At 52.5% G+C, this 15,271-nt stretch overlaps 4 non-coding genes across 4 annotated transcripts; all 4 read right to left on the reverse strand.

Annotated features, from left to right (window-relative positions):
• Positions 1-575: 575 nt before the first annotated feature.
• On the reverse strand, positions 576-648 carry trnat-agu (transfer RNA threonine (anticodon AGU)). Its single transcript has one exon. It is a non-coding gene; the product is annotated as a tRNA-Thr (tRNA).
• Positions 649-6,583: 5,935 nt separating this feature from the next.
• On the reverse strand, positions 6,584-6,656 carry trnat-agu (transfer RNA threonine (anticodon AGU)). Its single transcript has one exon. It is a non-coding gene; the product is annotated as a tRNA-Thr (tRNA).
• A 2,699-nt stretch (positions 6,657-9,355) lies between these two features.
• Positions 9,356-9,428, reverse strand: trnat-ugu (transfer RNA threonine (anticodon UGU)). Its single transcript has one exon. It is a non-coding gene; the product is annotated as a tRNA-Thr (tRNA).
• Positions 9,429-14,908: 5,480 nt separating this feature from the next.
• trnai-aau (transfer RNA isoleucine (anticodon AAU)) lies at positions 14,909-14,981 on the reverse strand. Its single transcript has one exon. It is a non-coding gene; the product is annotated as a tRNA-Ile (tRNA).
• Between the last annotated feature and the right edge of the window lie 290 nt (positions 14,982-15,271).

Below are 15,271 nucleotides of genomic sequence, written 5' to 3' on the forward strand. Positions count from 1 at the left end.
GTTGGTCTGTGGGGTTCCCTGCTGCGGAGAGTTGTTGATGCCAGTTCATTGGATATATTCAGGAGGGAGTTGGATGTGGTCCTTGCGGTAAGGGGAAGGTCGGGGGGTGATCAGCCAGGTACTTGAACACTAAACTAATTTTGAGTAGGCCCCAGCAAGATTTGAACCCATGACCTCTGATTTACTAGACCAGTGCTCGAACCCCTGAGCTATGGAACCACCTGCGCTAGGGCAGTCAGCGGAAGGAGCAGGAAAGAGAGGGGAAGGGTAAAGAGAGAGTGGAAGGAAGTGAGAGAGAGGGGGAAGTGGAAAGAGAGAGGAGGAAGAGGCGAGAGAGGGAGGGGATGGAGTGAGAGAGGGGAAGGAGAGAGAGAGAGAGGGGGAAGAGGAGACTGGGAAGAAGAGACAGTTGAAGGGGAGAGAGAGAGAGGGGGGAAGGGGAGCGGTTGATGCGAGTGAGGGAAAGGAGGGAGAGACAGGGAAAGCGGTAAAAAGAGTTGTGATGGTGAAGGGAAGAATCTGCAGGAAAGGGAGAAGAGAGAGAGATGTATTTAAATACTGAGCTAAATTTGAGTAGGCCCCAGTGAGGTCTGAACTCACGACCCCTGGTTTACTAGACCAGTGCTCTAACCCCTGAGCTATGGAACCACCTGCTCTGCTAAAGGCAGGGGCAGGAGCAGGAAAGAGAGGGACAGGGAAAAGAGAGAGTGGAAGGTGTTCGGTCTTGAATCAAGAGTCAGACGAGATACTGCAAGCCCAAAGTAAGTGTGACCGTAGTCCTGTATTGCAGATCTCAGAGTGCCTCTCCAGCCTGTGAGGCCTCTTTATATACAGGTGCTCCCAAGGGATTGTGGGATCACTTTGGACTCCAAGCCCTCTGGTGGTTAGACATGATAATTATAGGTTTACATACATAACAGAAGGAGTGAGAGAGAGGCGGAAGGGGAGAGAGTGGGGAAGAGGAGAGAGTGGTGAAGGAGTGAGAGAGAGGGGGAAGGGGAAAGAGTGGGGAAGGAGTGAGAGAGGGAGGAAGAGAGAGGGAATGGGGAGCGAGAGAGGGGAGGCGAAAGAGAGGGAGGAGAAGGGGAGAGAGGGGGAGGAAGAGAGAGGGAAAGTGGAAATAGAGGGAGGGGATGGGGAGAGAGAGAGAGTGGAAGGGGGAGCGAGAGGGGAAGGTGTGAGTGAGGGAAGGGGAGAGAGTGGCAACGAAAAAAGGGTGAGGCGAGGGAGGGGGAAGGGGGAGAGGGGAATGAGTGAGAGACGGGGAAAGCGAGATCGCAGGAAAGGGAGAGAGGGGTAAAAAGATATAGAGCGGGTCGTGATGGGGAAGGGAGAGAGAGATTTGGAAGGGGAGAGAGAGTATAAGAGAGACGAGAAGAGGAGAGGGGAAAGGGAGAGAGAAAAGTGAAGGAGTGAGAGAGAGGGGGGAAGGAGCGAGAGAGAGGGTAACGAGTGTGTAAGAGCGGGAAAGGGATAGAGAGAGAGGAGAAAGAGGAGAAAGCAGAGGGTGAGAGAGGGGAATGAGTGAGAGATGGGGAAAGCGAGATAAAAATGTAGAACAGGTTGTGTAGATGTGGAGGGCAGAGAAAGATTTGGAGCCTGTTGTTCCAGAGTCCATCTTGGAGCTGTTTAATATTTATAATTAAACCCCTTGTTAATTAATGGTGAAATTAAATACTGAGGCAATTTGAATCGGTCCCAGTGCGATTTGAACCCGCAACCCCTGGTTTATTTGACCATTGCTCCAACCCCTGAGCTATGGAACCACCTGTCTTGGGCTGTGGGTCATTCCCCAGTTAGTGCTGTGTGTTTGAAGAATGAGGAGGGGTCAGTGAAACGCTCAGATTGTGTCTCATCCCCCAGACTCCTTAACATCGATATATCGGGTCTTTCACGTAGTAAAACATCCCAAGGCAACTCAGTCACACTCTGCCTCAATCTATCTGTCTCTCTCACTCTCTCTCTGTCTCTCTGTCTCTCCGTCACTCTCTCTCTGGCTCTCTGTCGCTCTGAATCTCACTCTCTAACTTTCTCTCGCTCCTATTTATTATGTGATTATGTTTGCCGCACGCTCCTTCCGCTGCCTGCGCTTGGTCTCTGCACGCTCTTGGCGACGAGACTCGAGGTGCTCAGCGCCCTCCCGGATGCACTTCCTCCACTCCGGGCGGACTGGTCTTTGGCCCAGGGACTCCCAGGTGTAGGTGGGGATGTTGCACTTTATCAGGGAGGCTTTGAGGGAGGTCCTTGTAACGTTTCCTCTGCCCACCTTTGTCTCGCTTGCTGTGTGGGAGTTCCGATTCGAGCACTTGCTTTGGGGAGTCTCGTGTCTGGGGACCATGCGGACAATGTGGCCCTGCCCAGCGGAGCTGGTCAAGCAGGAAGGAGCAGGAAGGTACACAAGCAGGAGGTAGAAAGATGAAGCAAAAGGACAAACAGAGAGACAGAAGGAGACGAAAGGAAGAGGCGCTGCAGAGAACGGATAGAAGGAGAACCGACCGTTCACGGAACCAACAACCACAAACCTACAATAGCTACAGCCAGGAATGGCGATTGTATGTCTTCAGTCGATTTCTCTCAGCAGTCTCGTCCTGTAGTTTTTAGTCGGTTTTTTGTTGTGTAATTAAACGGACCCTGGGTTAAGCCTAAAATTTTGTTCCATGTGTTGTCCTCTCCCCACTAGAAGTTCCGAGGTCTAACAATCAGTGAACAACACACACCCCGACACACTCTCTCTCTGTCTCTCAAGGGGGAAGGGCAGAGAGAGAGAGGAGGGAGGGGAGAGAGAGGAAGAAAGGCAGAGGGTGAAAAGGGTAAAGGGAAAGTGAGAAAGAGAGATGGGTAGAGATAGAGGGGGAAAGGAAAGACAGAGGAAGTGGAGAGTGGGAAGGGTGAGAAAGGCAGTGTAAGGGAGGAAGGGGGACTGGGAGAGAGAAAGGGGAAGGAGAGTGAACGGAACGGAGAGAGAGTGGAGAGCACCAGTTCCCACTGTCACAGGACGGGAGAGTGGAGAGCACCAGTTCCCACTGTCACAGGACAGAGAGTGGAGAGCACCAGTTCCCACTGTCACAGGACGAGAGTGGAGAGCACCAGTTCCCACTGTCACAGGACAGAGAGTGGAGAGCACCAGTTCCCACTGTCACAGGACGAGAGTGGAGAGCACCAGTTCCCACTGTCACAGGACAGAGAGTGGAGAGCACCAGTTCCCACTGTCACAAGACAGAGAGTGGAGAACACCAGTTCCCACTGTCACAGGACAGAGAGTGGAGAGCACCAGTTCCCACTGTCACAGGACAGAGAGTGGAGAGCACCAGTTCCCACTGTCACAGGACGGGAGAGTGGAGAACACCAGTTCCCACTGTCACAGGACGGGAGAGTGGAGAGCACCAGTTCCCACTGTCACAGGACAGAGAGTGGAGAACACCAGTTCCCACTGTCACAGGACAGAGAGTGGAGAACACCAGTTCCCACTGTCACAGGACAGAGAGTGGAGAGCACCAGTTCCCACTGTCACAGGACAGAGAGTGGAGAGCACCAGTTCCCACTGTCACAGGACAGAGAGTGGAGAGCACCAGTTCCCACTGTCACAGGACAGAGAGTGGAGAACACCAGTTCCCACTGTCACAGGACAGAGAGTGGAGAACACCAGTTCCCACTGTCACAGGACAGAGAGTGGAGAGCACCAGTTCCCACTGTCACAGGACAGAGAGTGGAGAGCACCAGTTCCCACTGTCACAGGACAGAGAGTGGATAGCACCAGTTCCCACTGTCACAGGACGGGAGAGTGGAGAGCACCAGTTCCCACTGTCACAGGACGGGAGAGTGGAGAACACCAGTTCCCACTGTCACAGGACAGAGAGTGGAGAGCACCAGTTCCCACTGTCACAGGACGGGAGAGTGGAGAACACCAGTTCCCACTGTCACAGGACAGAGAGTGGAGAGCACCAGTTCCCACTGTCACAGGACAGAGAGTGGAGAGCATCAGTACCTACTCTCACAGGACAGAGAGTGGAGAGCACCAGTTCCCAGTGTCACAGGACAGAGAGTGGAGAGCACCAGTTCCCACTGTCACAGGACAGAGAGTGGAGAACACCAGTTCCCACTGTCACAGGACAGAGAGTGGAGAACACCAGTTCCCACTGTCACAGGACGGGAGAGTGGAGAGCACCAGTTCCCACTGTCACAGGACAGAGAGTGGAGAACACCATTTCCCACTGTCACAGGACGGGAGAGTGGAGAGCACCAGTTCCCACTGTCACAGGACAGAGAGTGGAGAGCACCAGTTCCCACTGTCACAGGACGGGAGAGTGGAGAGCACCAGTTCCCACTGTCACAGGACAGAGAGTGGAGAGCACCAGTTCCCACTGTCACAGGACAGAGAGTGGAGAGCACCAGTTCCTACTGTCACAGGACAGAGAGTGGAGAGCACCAGTTCCCACTGTCACAGGACGGGAGAGTGGAGAACACCAGTTCCCACTGTCACAGGACAGAGAGTAGAGAGCACCAGTTCCCACTGTCACAGGACAGAGAGTGGAGAACACCAGTTCCCACTGTCACAGGACGGGAGAGTGGAGAACACCAGTTCCCACTGTCACAGGACAGAGAGTGGAGAGCACCAGTTCCCACTGTCACAGGACAGAGAGTGGAGAGCACCAGTTCCCACTGTCACAGGACGGGAGAGTGGAGAGCACCAGTTCCCACTGTCACAGGACAGAGAGTGGAGAACACCAGTTCCCACTGTCACAGGACAGAGAGTGGAGAGCACCAGTTCCCACTGTCACAGGACAGAGAGTGGAGAACACCAGTTCCCACTGTCACAGGACAGAGAGTGGAGAGCACCAGTTCCCACTGTCACAGGACAGAGAGTGGAGAGCACCAGTTCCCACTGTCACAGGACAGAGAGTGGAGAACACCAGTTCCCACTGTCACAGGACAGAGAGTGGAGAACACCAGATCCCACTGTCACAGGACGGGAGAGTGGAGAGCACCAGTTCCCACTGTCACAGGACAGAGAGTGGAGAGCACCAGTTCCCACTGTCACAGGACAGAGAGTGGAGAACACCAGTTCCCACTGTCACAGGACAGAGAGTGGAGAACACCAGATCCCACTGTCACAGGACGGGAGAGTGGAGAACACCAGTTCCCACTGTCACAGGACAGAGAGTGGAGAACACCAGTTCCCACTGTCACAGGACAGAGAGTGGAGTGCACCAGTTCCCACTGTCACAGGACAGAGAGTGGAGAACACCAGTTCCCACTGTCACAGGACAGAGAGTGGAGAACACCAGTTCCCACTGTCACAGGACAGAGAGTGGAGTGCACCAGTTCCCACTGTCACAGGACAGAGAGTGGAGAACACCAGTTCCCACTGTCACAGGACAGAGAGTGGAGAGCACCAGTTCCCACTCTCACAGGACAGAGAGTGGAGAACACCAGTTCCCACTGTTACAGGACAGAGAGTGGAGTGCACCAGTTCCCACTGTCACAGGACAGAGAGTGGAGAACACCAGTTCCCACTGTCACAGGACAGAGAGTGGAGAACACCAGTTCCCACTGTCACATGAACATCCGGCAGTGCCCGTAAAGGAAGTGGAGTGTGGGAAATTGCACTCTGCTTCCATTGAGGGGTGGTAAGGCCAATTCTGCGTCGGGAGCAGGACTTCCACGCTGGGGGGCTAAAATTCCCCGCCCAAGAAGGTTACCACCCCCAAGGTGGGGGCCTGTGCTGGGCGATGAATGGAGAATGGGGCATGGGATTGAGGGGCCACATTGCAGCATAGGTCTTGGTGGGGTGCAAAGTGTGTTGGACAGTCGGGCCTGGGGGGTCTGTGCCTCGGTGCAGGGAGTGTTCGGGTTGACTGCGCAGATGGCAATTGGTGAATGTCGTGTGGTTGGCTTCGCGGGGGCTGGGGGCTCGACATCCGAGTGTGTTTGGCATTTGGGAAGAAATCTGACGGGACAGGCCGTGTTGGGTGCGGGTGGAGTGTTCCCGGTGTTGGATGGGTCCGGAGCCGTGGGGGGCACGCTCTTGGAATGGGGGTGGGCTGTTTGGGAGAGACATCTTCATTCAGGGAGTTGTTGGCCTGTGGGGTTACCTGCCGCAGAGAGTTATTGATGCCAGTTCATTGGATATGTTCAGGAGGGTATTGGATGTGGTTCTTTTGGTTGGGGAGGGTGATCAGCCAGGTATTTAAACACTAAACCAATTTTGAGTAGGCCTCAGCGAGATTTTAACCCATAACCTCTGATTTACAAAACCAGTGCTCGAACCCCTGAGCTATGGAACCATCTGCTCTGGGAAAGTCAGCGGAAGGAGCAGGAAAGAGAGGGGAAGGGTAAAGAGAGAGTGGAAGGAGTGAGAGAGAGGGGGAAGAGGAGACTGGGAAGAAGAGACAGTGGATAGGGAGAGAGAGAGCGGGGAAGGGGAGAGAGAGAGTGGCAGGGGAGAAATGGGGAAGGAGAGCGGTTGATGCGAGTGAGGGAAAGGAGGGCGAGACGGGGAAAGCGAAAAAAAAAGAGCTTTGATGGGGAAGGGAAGAATCTGTAGGAAAGGGAGAAGTATTTAAATACTGAGCTAATTTTGAGTAGGCCCCAGTGAGATTTGAACTCACGACCCCTGGTTTACTAGACCAGTGCTCTAACCCCTGAGCTATGGAACCACCTGCTCTGGTAAAGGCAGGGGCAGGAGCAGGAAAGAGAGGGACAGGGAAAAGAGAGAGTGGAAGGTGTTCTGTCTTGAATCAAGAGTCAGACGAGATACTGCAAGCCCAAAGTAAGGTGTGACCTTAGTCCTTTATCACAGGTCTCCAGAGTGCCTCTCCAGCCTGTGAGGCTTCCTTAAGTACAGGTGCTCCCAAGGGATTGTGGGATCCCTTGGGACTCCAGGAGATAAGCCCTCTGGTGGTCAGACATGATAATTACAGGTTTACATTCATAACAACACTTCTCCCCTGCCCCCTGCCCCAAAGTCAATAGTGTAACTATATACAATGTGAGTCGATCTGGGGCCTTCCTTGCCCTGGTTGATCGTCTCGGTGTGAAAGCTGGTGTTGGTGAATCATTTGCTGGGCCCTCGCTGGGCTGCTGTGCAGCTGGCCTGGCTGGACTGCTGGGGGGTGATGGGTTCTGCTTCGTGGTCAACCGCTGGGTCGGTTGCTACGTCTGTGTGTTGGACGGACGGTAGAGTCTGTTGTGGGTTGTTCTGGATAGTCTGTAAATCTCAGTTTGATTTGGTCCAAGTGTTTTCTGCAGGTGAGTCCATTTGCGAGTTTGACCACAAACACCCTGCTCCCCTCTTTGGCCAAAACAGTGGCAGCAATCCACTTGGGACCTTGTCCATAGTTCAACACAAATACAGGATCGTTTACTTCAATTTCACGTGACACATTTGTGCGATCACGTTATGTATTCTGTTGAAGCCGCCTGCTCTCTACCTGTTCGTGTAGATCAGGGTGGACTAACGAGAGCCTTGTCTGAAGTGCCCTTTTCATCAGCAGTTCAGTGGAAGGGACCCCGGTAAGCGAGTGGGGTCTTGTGCGGTAACTGAGCAGGACTGTTTCCCTCTCCTTGCCCTCCCTCCCTCCCCCCACCCTCCCCACTGCTCTCTCTCCCCCCATCATAAAAGGTTAATAAAACAACATCACTTTGTTCACAGTACTTGTAGCAGCACTTGTGTGCTGAGAGATTTGCTTAGTATTGTCACTGGTGGCAATAAACGCCTGGGCTATCGCTATGGCCTTACTCAAGGTTGGGGTCTGTATCGTCAAAAGTTTGCAAAGTTTTATTTCATGGTCAATGCCAAGTACAAAGAAATCCCTGAGCATACGCTCCAAATGTCCTTCAAATTCGCAATGTCCTGCAAGGCCCCTTAGCTCGGCGACATAGCTCGCCACTTCCTGGCCTGTCATCCCAGAGAAGCTGGAGGCTATTGGCCTCATGCTCCTGGTGTTGGCCCTGGTGGCCATGGGGCTGTAGGGCTGGTCTGGTGCAGGTTGCCATTGGTGGTGGCTGGGCTGCCCATTGACCACTTGTCCCTGTAGTGGGTCTGTTCCCACTGCCTGTGTGTGTGTCCTGCAAGGAGCATCACATTCGTTCCAAAGGTCCAGGCTACATGGTCAGGTAGCCTGCTGGACCTGGGGCTCTCCCACAGGGGCATTCCATTGGCATCAGCATGGTCCCTGTAGGACTCAATGTCCTTTACCGGTATACATGACACCTTGGCTCTGATCACGCATAGTCGAGCTTGCATTATATATTCTAGCATTTGCATCACTTTTGGGTGTCCTGGTTTCAACAGACATGGTTACATTAGGCATTTCACAATCTCTATCATTACTGTTAAGCATAATAAACTTGTTCTTAACCTGCATTCATCTCATTAGTCACATTAGTTAAACCAGCATCACAATTCATGGTTACATTGCACACATTTCCATTCTTGCACCCTTGAATTGCATCTTTAGCTTTAAAGTCCTTGTACTCAAATAGTTGCAACTTCCCCTTGAAATTTTTTTGGTTACCGGTCTCCTTTAAGGGAGCTTTCAAATCCGATTGGCCGCTCGATGTCATGTGCTGCTTCTCCATGTTGACTCGTAGCATGGAGGAGGTCTGCTGCCTGTTGCTTGTGATGCTGCAGCCATTTTGTGGTGCTCTTTTCTTCCACATGCTTGTGGTGCTGCAGCCATTTTGTGGTGCTCTTTTCTTCCACATGCTTGTGGTGCTGCAGCCATTTTGTGGTGCTCTTTTCTTCCACATGCTTGTGGTGCTGCAGCCATTTTGTGGTGCTCTTTTCTTCCACATGCTTGTGGTGCTGCAGCCATTTTGTGGTCTTGCTGCAGGCAGGAGGCGGTGCTCTTTTCCTCCACAGCACCACTTCGCCTGATGTGGACCCGGTTCATCCAATTCCTGCCCAGCAGCGTGGGACCGTCGCCGGCTACAATCCACAGGTGGAGTTTGTGTAACACACCGCCCTGGGAGACCTGGACGTCTACAGTCCCTGTAACGTTCCCTCTGCCCACCTTCGGCTCGCTTGCCGTGTTGGAGTTCCGAGTAGAGCGCTTGCTTTGGGAGTCTCGTGTCTGGGGCATGCGGACTATGTGGCCTGCCCAGCAGATAGCTCTTGGTCGGCCGGCGCGGACACGATGGGCCAAAATGGCCTCCTTCCCTGCTGTAAGTTTCTATGAGTCGGTGATATATCGGTGTCTCTGAGACTGGATGTAGAAAAGGTGGGATACAGACTGGGAGTGGGAAGTGAAAGTACTGTGGGCAGATTGTAAAGTGCGGAGTGAGCGGTTCCTGTTAATGGTGTCGGCCTGTCGCTCATTGACGGTCAATTCAGTAACAGAAGCCAAAATTGAGTAGGCCCTGGTGAGATTTGAACTCACGACCCCTGGTTTACAAGACCAGTGTTCTAACCCCTGAGCTATGGAGCCACCTGCTGTGGGACAGACAGAGGAAGGAGCAGGAAAGAGAGGGGAAGGGAAAAGAGAGCGTGGAAGGAGTGAGAGAGAGAGGAAAGGGAACAAGAGGGAGGGAAAGCAGAGAGAGAGAGGGGAAGGGGAGAGGGAGCGTGGAAGGGGAGAGCGAGACGAGAAGGATTGAGAAAGGGAAGGGTAGAGAGAGGGGGGGATGGGAGCGAGTGTAAGGGGAGAGAAAGAGAGGGGAAGGGGAGAGAAGGGAAGGGGAGCGAGATGGGAAGGCGAGCGAGGGAGTAGGCAGGGGAGAGAGGGGGAGAAGGGGAGAATCTGAATAGAAGGGGAAGGAAAAGAGAGAGGAGGGGAGAGAGAGGAGTGGAGAGGTAAAGGGAAAGGGGGAAGGAGAGCGAAGAGGAAGAGAGTGGGTCAGGGAAAGAGGAGGAGGGGAGAGAGGGGGAGGGGAGAGATGGGGAAGATATAGGAGGAAGGAGAGAGAGAGGGGAAGGAATGGGGAGAGAATGAAAATAGAGAGGGAAGGGGAGAGAGGGGAAGGGGAGAGAGAGAGCAAGGGGAAGTGTAACCTGGGAGGGGAAGGGGAGAGAGCGAGAGTGAAAAGGGCGAGGAGAGAGGGGGGAAGGAGTGAGAGAGGGAAGGGGAGAGACGAGGAAGGGGAGAATCTGAAAAGAAAGGGAGAAGAGAGAGAGAAGTGGTAGAGGAGAGAGGGGGAGGGGACACGGTGAGAGGGGGGAATGAGAGAGAGACGGGGAAAGCGAGATAGCAGGAAAGGGAGAGAGAGGGGAAGGAATGGGGAGAGAATAAAAGTAGAGAGGGAAGGGGAGAGAGGGGAAGGGGAGAGAGAGAGCAAGGGGAGAGTTCCATCTCCTCCCTCTCTTTCCCCTTCCCCTCACTCTCTCTCCCCTTCCATGCTCCCTCTCCCCTTCCCCCTTCTCTCTCTCTCCTTCCCCTCCCTCTCTTTCCCTTTCCTCTCTCTCTCTCTCCTTCCCCTCTCTCTCACTCCTTCCACTCTCTCTTTTCCCTTCCACTCTCTTTCCTGCTCCTTCCCCTCTCTTTCCCAGAGCAGGTGGCTCCATAGCTCAGGGGATAGAGCACTGGTCTCGTTAATCAAGGATAGTGGGTTCAAATCTCACTGGGGCCTACTCAAAATTAGCTCAGTATTTAAATTTACTTTCAATTAACAAGGGCTTTAATTATAAATATTCAACAGCTCCCAGACTGACCCTGGAACAACAGGCTCCTTCTTGTCCACATTAAAAGATTAACATATTTAAAAAGTACTTGGATGAACACTTGAAGTGCCGTAACCTGCAGGGCTGCGGACCGAGAGCTGGAAAGTGGGATTAGGCTGGGGAGCTCTTGGTCAGCCAGCACGGATACAATGGGCCGAATGGGATTATTTCCTTTCCCGACTCTCTCACTCTCTGTTTCTAACATCATCATAGGCAGTCCCTCGGAATCGAGGAAGACTTGCTTCCACTCTTAACATGATTCCTCCTTTATCCACCCTGTTCGTTACATCCTTAAAGAATTCCAACAAATTAGTCAAACATGACTTCCCCTTCATAAATCCATGCTGACTCTGTCTGACCGAATTATGCTGTTCCCAATGGCCTGCTCCTGAAGGAGTGAGGGAGAGGGAGCGGGGAAGGAGTGTGAGAGAGGGAGAAGGGGAGACTGCGAGGAAGAAAGAGGGAAGAAGTGAGAAAGATTGGAAGGGGCAGTGGGGGAAGAGAGAGAGAGAGAGAGAGAGAGAGAAAAAGCAGAAGAGAGTGGGCAAGAATGAGTGACAGGTATTTAAATACGAAACTAAGTTAGAGTCGGCCCCAATTAGATTTGAACCTACGACCCCTGGTTGACAAGACCAGTGCTCGAACCCCTGAGCTATGGAGCCACCTGCTCTGGGAAAGACAATGGAAGGAGCTGGAAGGAGAGAGAGGGATGGGAAAAGAGAGAGTGGGAGGGGAAGGGGAGAGAGAGACGGGGAATGAGAGCGGTTGAGGCGAGGGAGGGGGAAGGAGGAGAGGGGAATGAGTGAGAGAGGGGTAAGCGAGATTGTGGGAAAGGGAGAGAGGGGTAAAAATCGGTAGAACGGGTCGTGAGAGAGGGGGAAGGGGAGAAGGAAAAGGTATTGAAACCCTGAGCTAATTTTGAGCATGCCCCAGTGAGATTTGAACTCACAACCCCTAGTTTACAAGACCAGTGCTCTAACCCTTGAGGTATGGAGCCACCTGCTCTGGGAAAGACAGGGGAAGGAGCAGAAAAGAGAGGGGAAGGGAAAAGAGCGAGTGGAAGGAGTGAGAGAGAGGGGGAAGGAGAGAGAGAGGAGCAAAGGGAAAGAGAGAGAGGGGGGAAGGGGAGAGGGAGCATGGAAGGGGAGAGAGAGGGAGGGGAAGGAGAGAGAGAGGGAGGGGAAGGGGAAAGAGAGGGAGGAGAAGGAGCGAGAGAGAGGGGAAGGGGAGAGGGAGCGTGGGAGGGGAGAGCGAGACGAGAAGGATTGAGAAAGCGAAGGGTAGAGAGAGGGGGGGAATGGGAGCGAGTGTAAGGGGATAGAAAGAGAGGGGAAGGGGAGAGAGGGGAAGGGGAGCGAGGTGGGAAGGAGAGCGAGGGGGAGGCAGGGGAGAGAGGGGGAAAAGAGGAGAATCTGAATAGAAGGGGAAGGAAAAGAGAGAGGAGGGGAGTGAGGGGAGTGGAGAGGGAAAGGGAAAGGGGGAAGGAGAGCGAGGGGGAAGAGAGTGGGTCAGGGAAAGAGGGGGAGTGGACAGAGGGGGAGGGGAGAGATAGGGAAAACAAAGGAGGAAGGGAGAGAGGGAAAGGAATGGGGAGAGAATGAAAGTAGAGAGGGAAGGGGAGAGAGGGGAAGGGGAGAAAGAGAGAGCAAGGGGAAGGGTAACGTGGGAGGGGAAGGGGAGAGAGAGAGAGTGAAAAGGGAGAGGAGAGAGGGGGGAAGGAGTGAGAGAGGGAAGGGGAGAGATGAGGAAGAGGAGAATCTGAAAAGAAAGGGAGAAGAGAGAAAGAAGTTGATAGAGGAGAGAGGGGGAGGGGACAGGGTGAGATGGGGGAATGAGTGAGAGATTGGGAAAGCGAGATAGCGGGAAAGGGAGAGAGGGGTAAAAAGATGTAGAACGTGTCGTGATGGGGAAGGGAGAGAGAGATTTGGAAGGGGAGAGAGAGTGTAAGAGAGACGAGAAGAGGAGAGGGGGAAGGGTGTGAGGGGAGCCTGTTTAGAAATTTAGAATTCAGCAGAGGAGGACAAAGGGTTTAATTAGGAGGGGGAAAATAGAGTATGAGAGGAAGCTTGCAGGGAAAACAAAAACTGACTGCAAAAGCTTCTACAGATATGTGAAGAGAAAAAGATTAGTGAAGACAAATGTAGGTCCCGTGCAGTCAGAATTTATAATGGGGAACAAAGAAATGGCAGACCAATTGAACAAATACTTTGGTTCTGTCTTCACTAAGGAAGACACAAATAAACTTCCGGAAATACTAGGGGATCGAGGGTCTAGCGAGAAGGAGGAACTGAAGGAAATCCTTATTAGTCACGCAATTGTGTGAGGGAAATTGATGGGATTGAAGGCCGATAAATCCCCGGGGCCTGATAGTCTGCATCCCAGAGTACTTAAGGAAGTGTGCCCTAGATATAGTGCACGCATTGGTGATCATTTGCCAACAGTCTATCGACTCTGGATCAGTTCCTATGGACTGGAGGGTAGCTCATGTAATAACACTTTTTAAAAAAGGAGGGAGAGAGAAAACAGGGAATTATAGACCGGTTAGCCTGACATCGGCAGTGGGGAAAATGTTGGAATCAATCATTAAAGATGTAATAGCAGCGCATTTGGAAAGCAGTGACAGGATCGGTCCAAGTCAGCATGGATTTATGAAAGGGAAATCATGCTTGACAAATCTTCTGGAATTTTTTGAGGATGTAACTGGTAGAGTGGACAAGGGAGAACCAGTGGATGTGGTGTATTTGGACTTTCAAAAGGCTTTTAACAAGGTCGCACACAAGAGATTGGTGTGCAAAATTAAAGCACATGGTACTGAGGGTAATTACTGACGTGGATAGAGAACTGGTTGGCAGACAGGAAGCAGAGAGTTGGGCCCCTTGGATCGGTGACATAGCTTGCCACTTCCTGGCCTTCAGACCTCTTGTACGTGTAGAACCGGTACCTCGCCATCAGAACGCTTTCCTTTGTATTTAGATGCTCGCGGACCAGTGTGCACAACGCATTGTACGACTTGTCTGTGGGTTTTGTTGTAGCGAGCAGGATTGTCATGAGGCCATATGTTGATGCCCCACAAACGGTGAGGAGGATCGCCCTTGGTTTGGCAGTGTTCGTTTCTTCTTCCAGCTCCTTGGCTACGAAGTATTGCTCAAGTCGTTCCACGAAGGTTTCCCAATCATCTCCCTCCGAAAATTTCTCCAGGATGCCCACAGTTCTCCGCATTGTTGCATTGGGGTTCGTCATCTGTACCTCGTCGCCTGTTGTTATGTCTTGAACAAAGAGTCAGACTAGATGCTGCAAGCTCAAAGTAAGTGCGACCGTAGATCTCAGAGTGCCTCTCCAGCCTGTGAGGCCTCTTTATATACAGGTGCTCCCAAGGGATTGTGGGCTCCCTCTGGACTCCACGGGATAAGCCCTCTGGTGGTTAGACACGGTAATTACAGGTTTACATACATAACAGAAGGAGTGAGAGAGAGACGGAAGGGGAGAGAGTGGGGAAGAGGAGAGAGTGGGGAAGGAGTGAGAGAGAGGGGGAAGCGGAAAAAGTGGGAAAGGAGTGAGAGAGAGAGGAAGAGAGAGGGAAAGGGGAGCGAGAGAGGGGAGGAGAAAGAGAGGGTGGAGAAGGGGATAGAGTGGAGAAGGGGAGAGGGGGAGGAAGAGAGAGGGAAAGGGGAAATAGAGGAAGGGGATGGGGAGAGAGAGAGAGTGGAAGGGGGAGCGAGAGGGGCAGGTGTGAGTGAGGGAATGGGAGAGAGGGGGAAGGAGAGAGGGTGAGGCGAGTAAGGGGGAAGGGGGGAGAGGGGAATGAGTGAGAGACGGGGAAAGCGAGATAATGGAAAAGGGAGAGAGGGGTGAAACGATGTAGAAAGGGTCATGATGGGGAAGGGAGAGAGAGATTTGGAAGGGCAGAGTGAGTGTAAGAGAGATGAGAAGAGGAGAGGGGAAAGGGAGAGAGAAAAGTGAAGGAGTGAGAGAGAGGGGGGAAGGAGCGAGAGAGAGGATAACGAGTGTGTAAGAGCGGGAAGGGGAGAGAGAGAGAGGGAGGAGAAAGAGGAGAAGGCAGAGGATGAGAGAGGGGAATGAGTGAGAGATGGGGAAAGAGAGATAAAAATGTACAACAGGTTGTGTAGATGGGGAGGGCAGAGAAAGATTTGGTAACCTGCATTTCCAGGGTCTGTCTCGGAGCTGTTTAATATTTATAATTAAAGCTTTTGTTAATTGACGGTGAATTTAAATACTGAACTAATTTTCAACAGGGCCCAGTGAGATTTGAACCCACGACCCCTGGTTTATTAGACCATTGCTCTAACCCCTGAGCTATGGAACCACCTGCCCTGAGCTATGGGTCATTCCCCAGTTAGTGCTGTGTGTTTGAAGAATGAGGAGGGGTCAGTGAAACGCTCAGATTGTGTCTCATCCCCCAGACTCCTGCCTCCGTCTCTTCAATATTCGCCTCTCAACATCGATATATCGGGTCTTTCACGTAGTAAAACATCCCAAGGCAACTCAGTCACACTCTGCCTCAATCTCTCTGTCTCTCTCAGTCTCTCTGTCTCTCCGTCTCTCTCTCTTTCTCACATGGTATTGGGGGTAATGTACTGACGTGTATAGAGAACT

Source organism: Pristiophorus japonicus, unplaced genomic scaffold, assembly GCF_044704955.1.
Source record: "Pristiophorus japonicus isolate sPriJap1 unplaced genomic scaffold, sPriJap1.hap1 HAP1_SCAFFOLD_288, whole genome shotgun sequence".
NCBI lineage: Eukaryota > Metazoa > Chordata > Chondrichthyes > Pristiophoridae > Pristiophorus > Pristiophorus japonicus.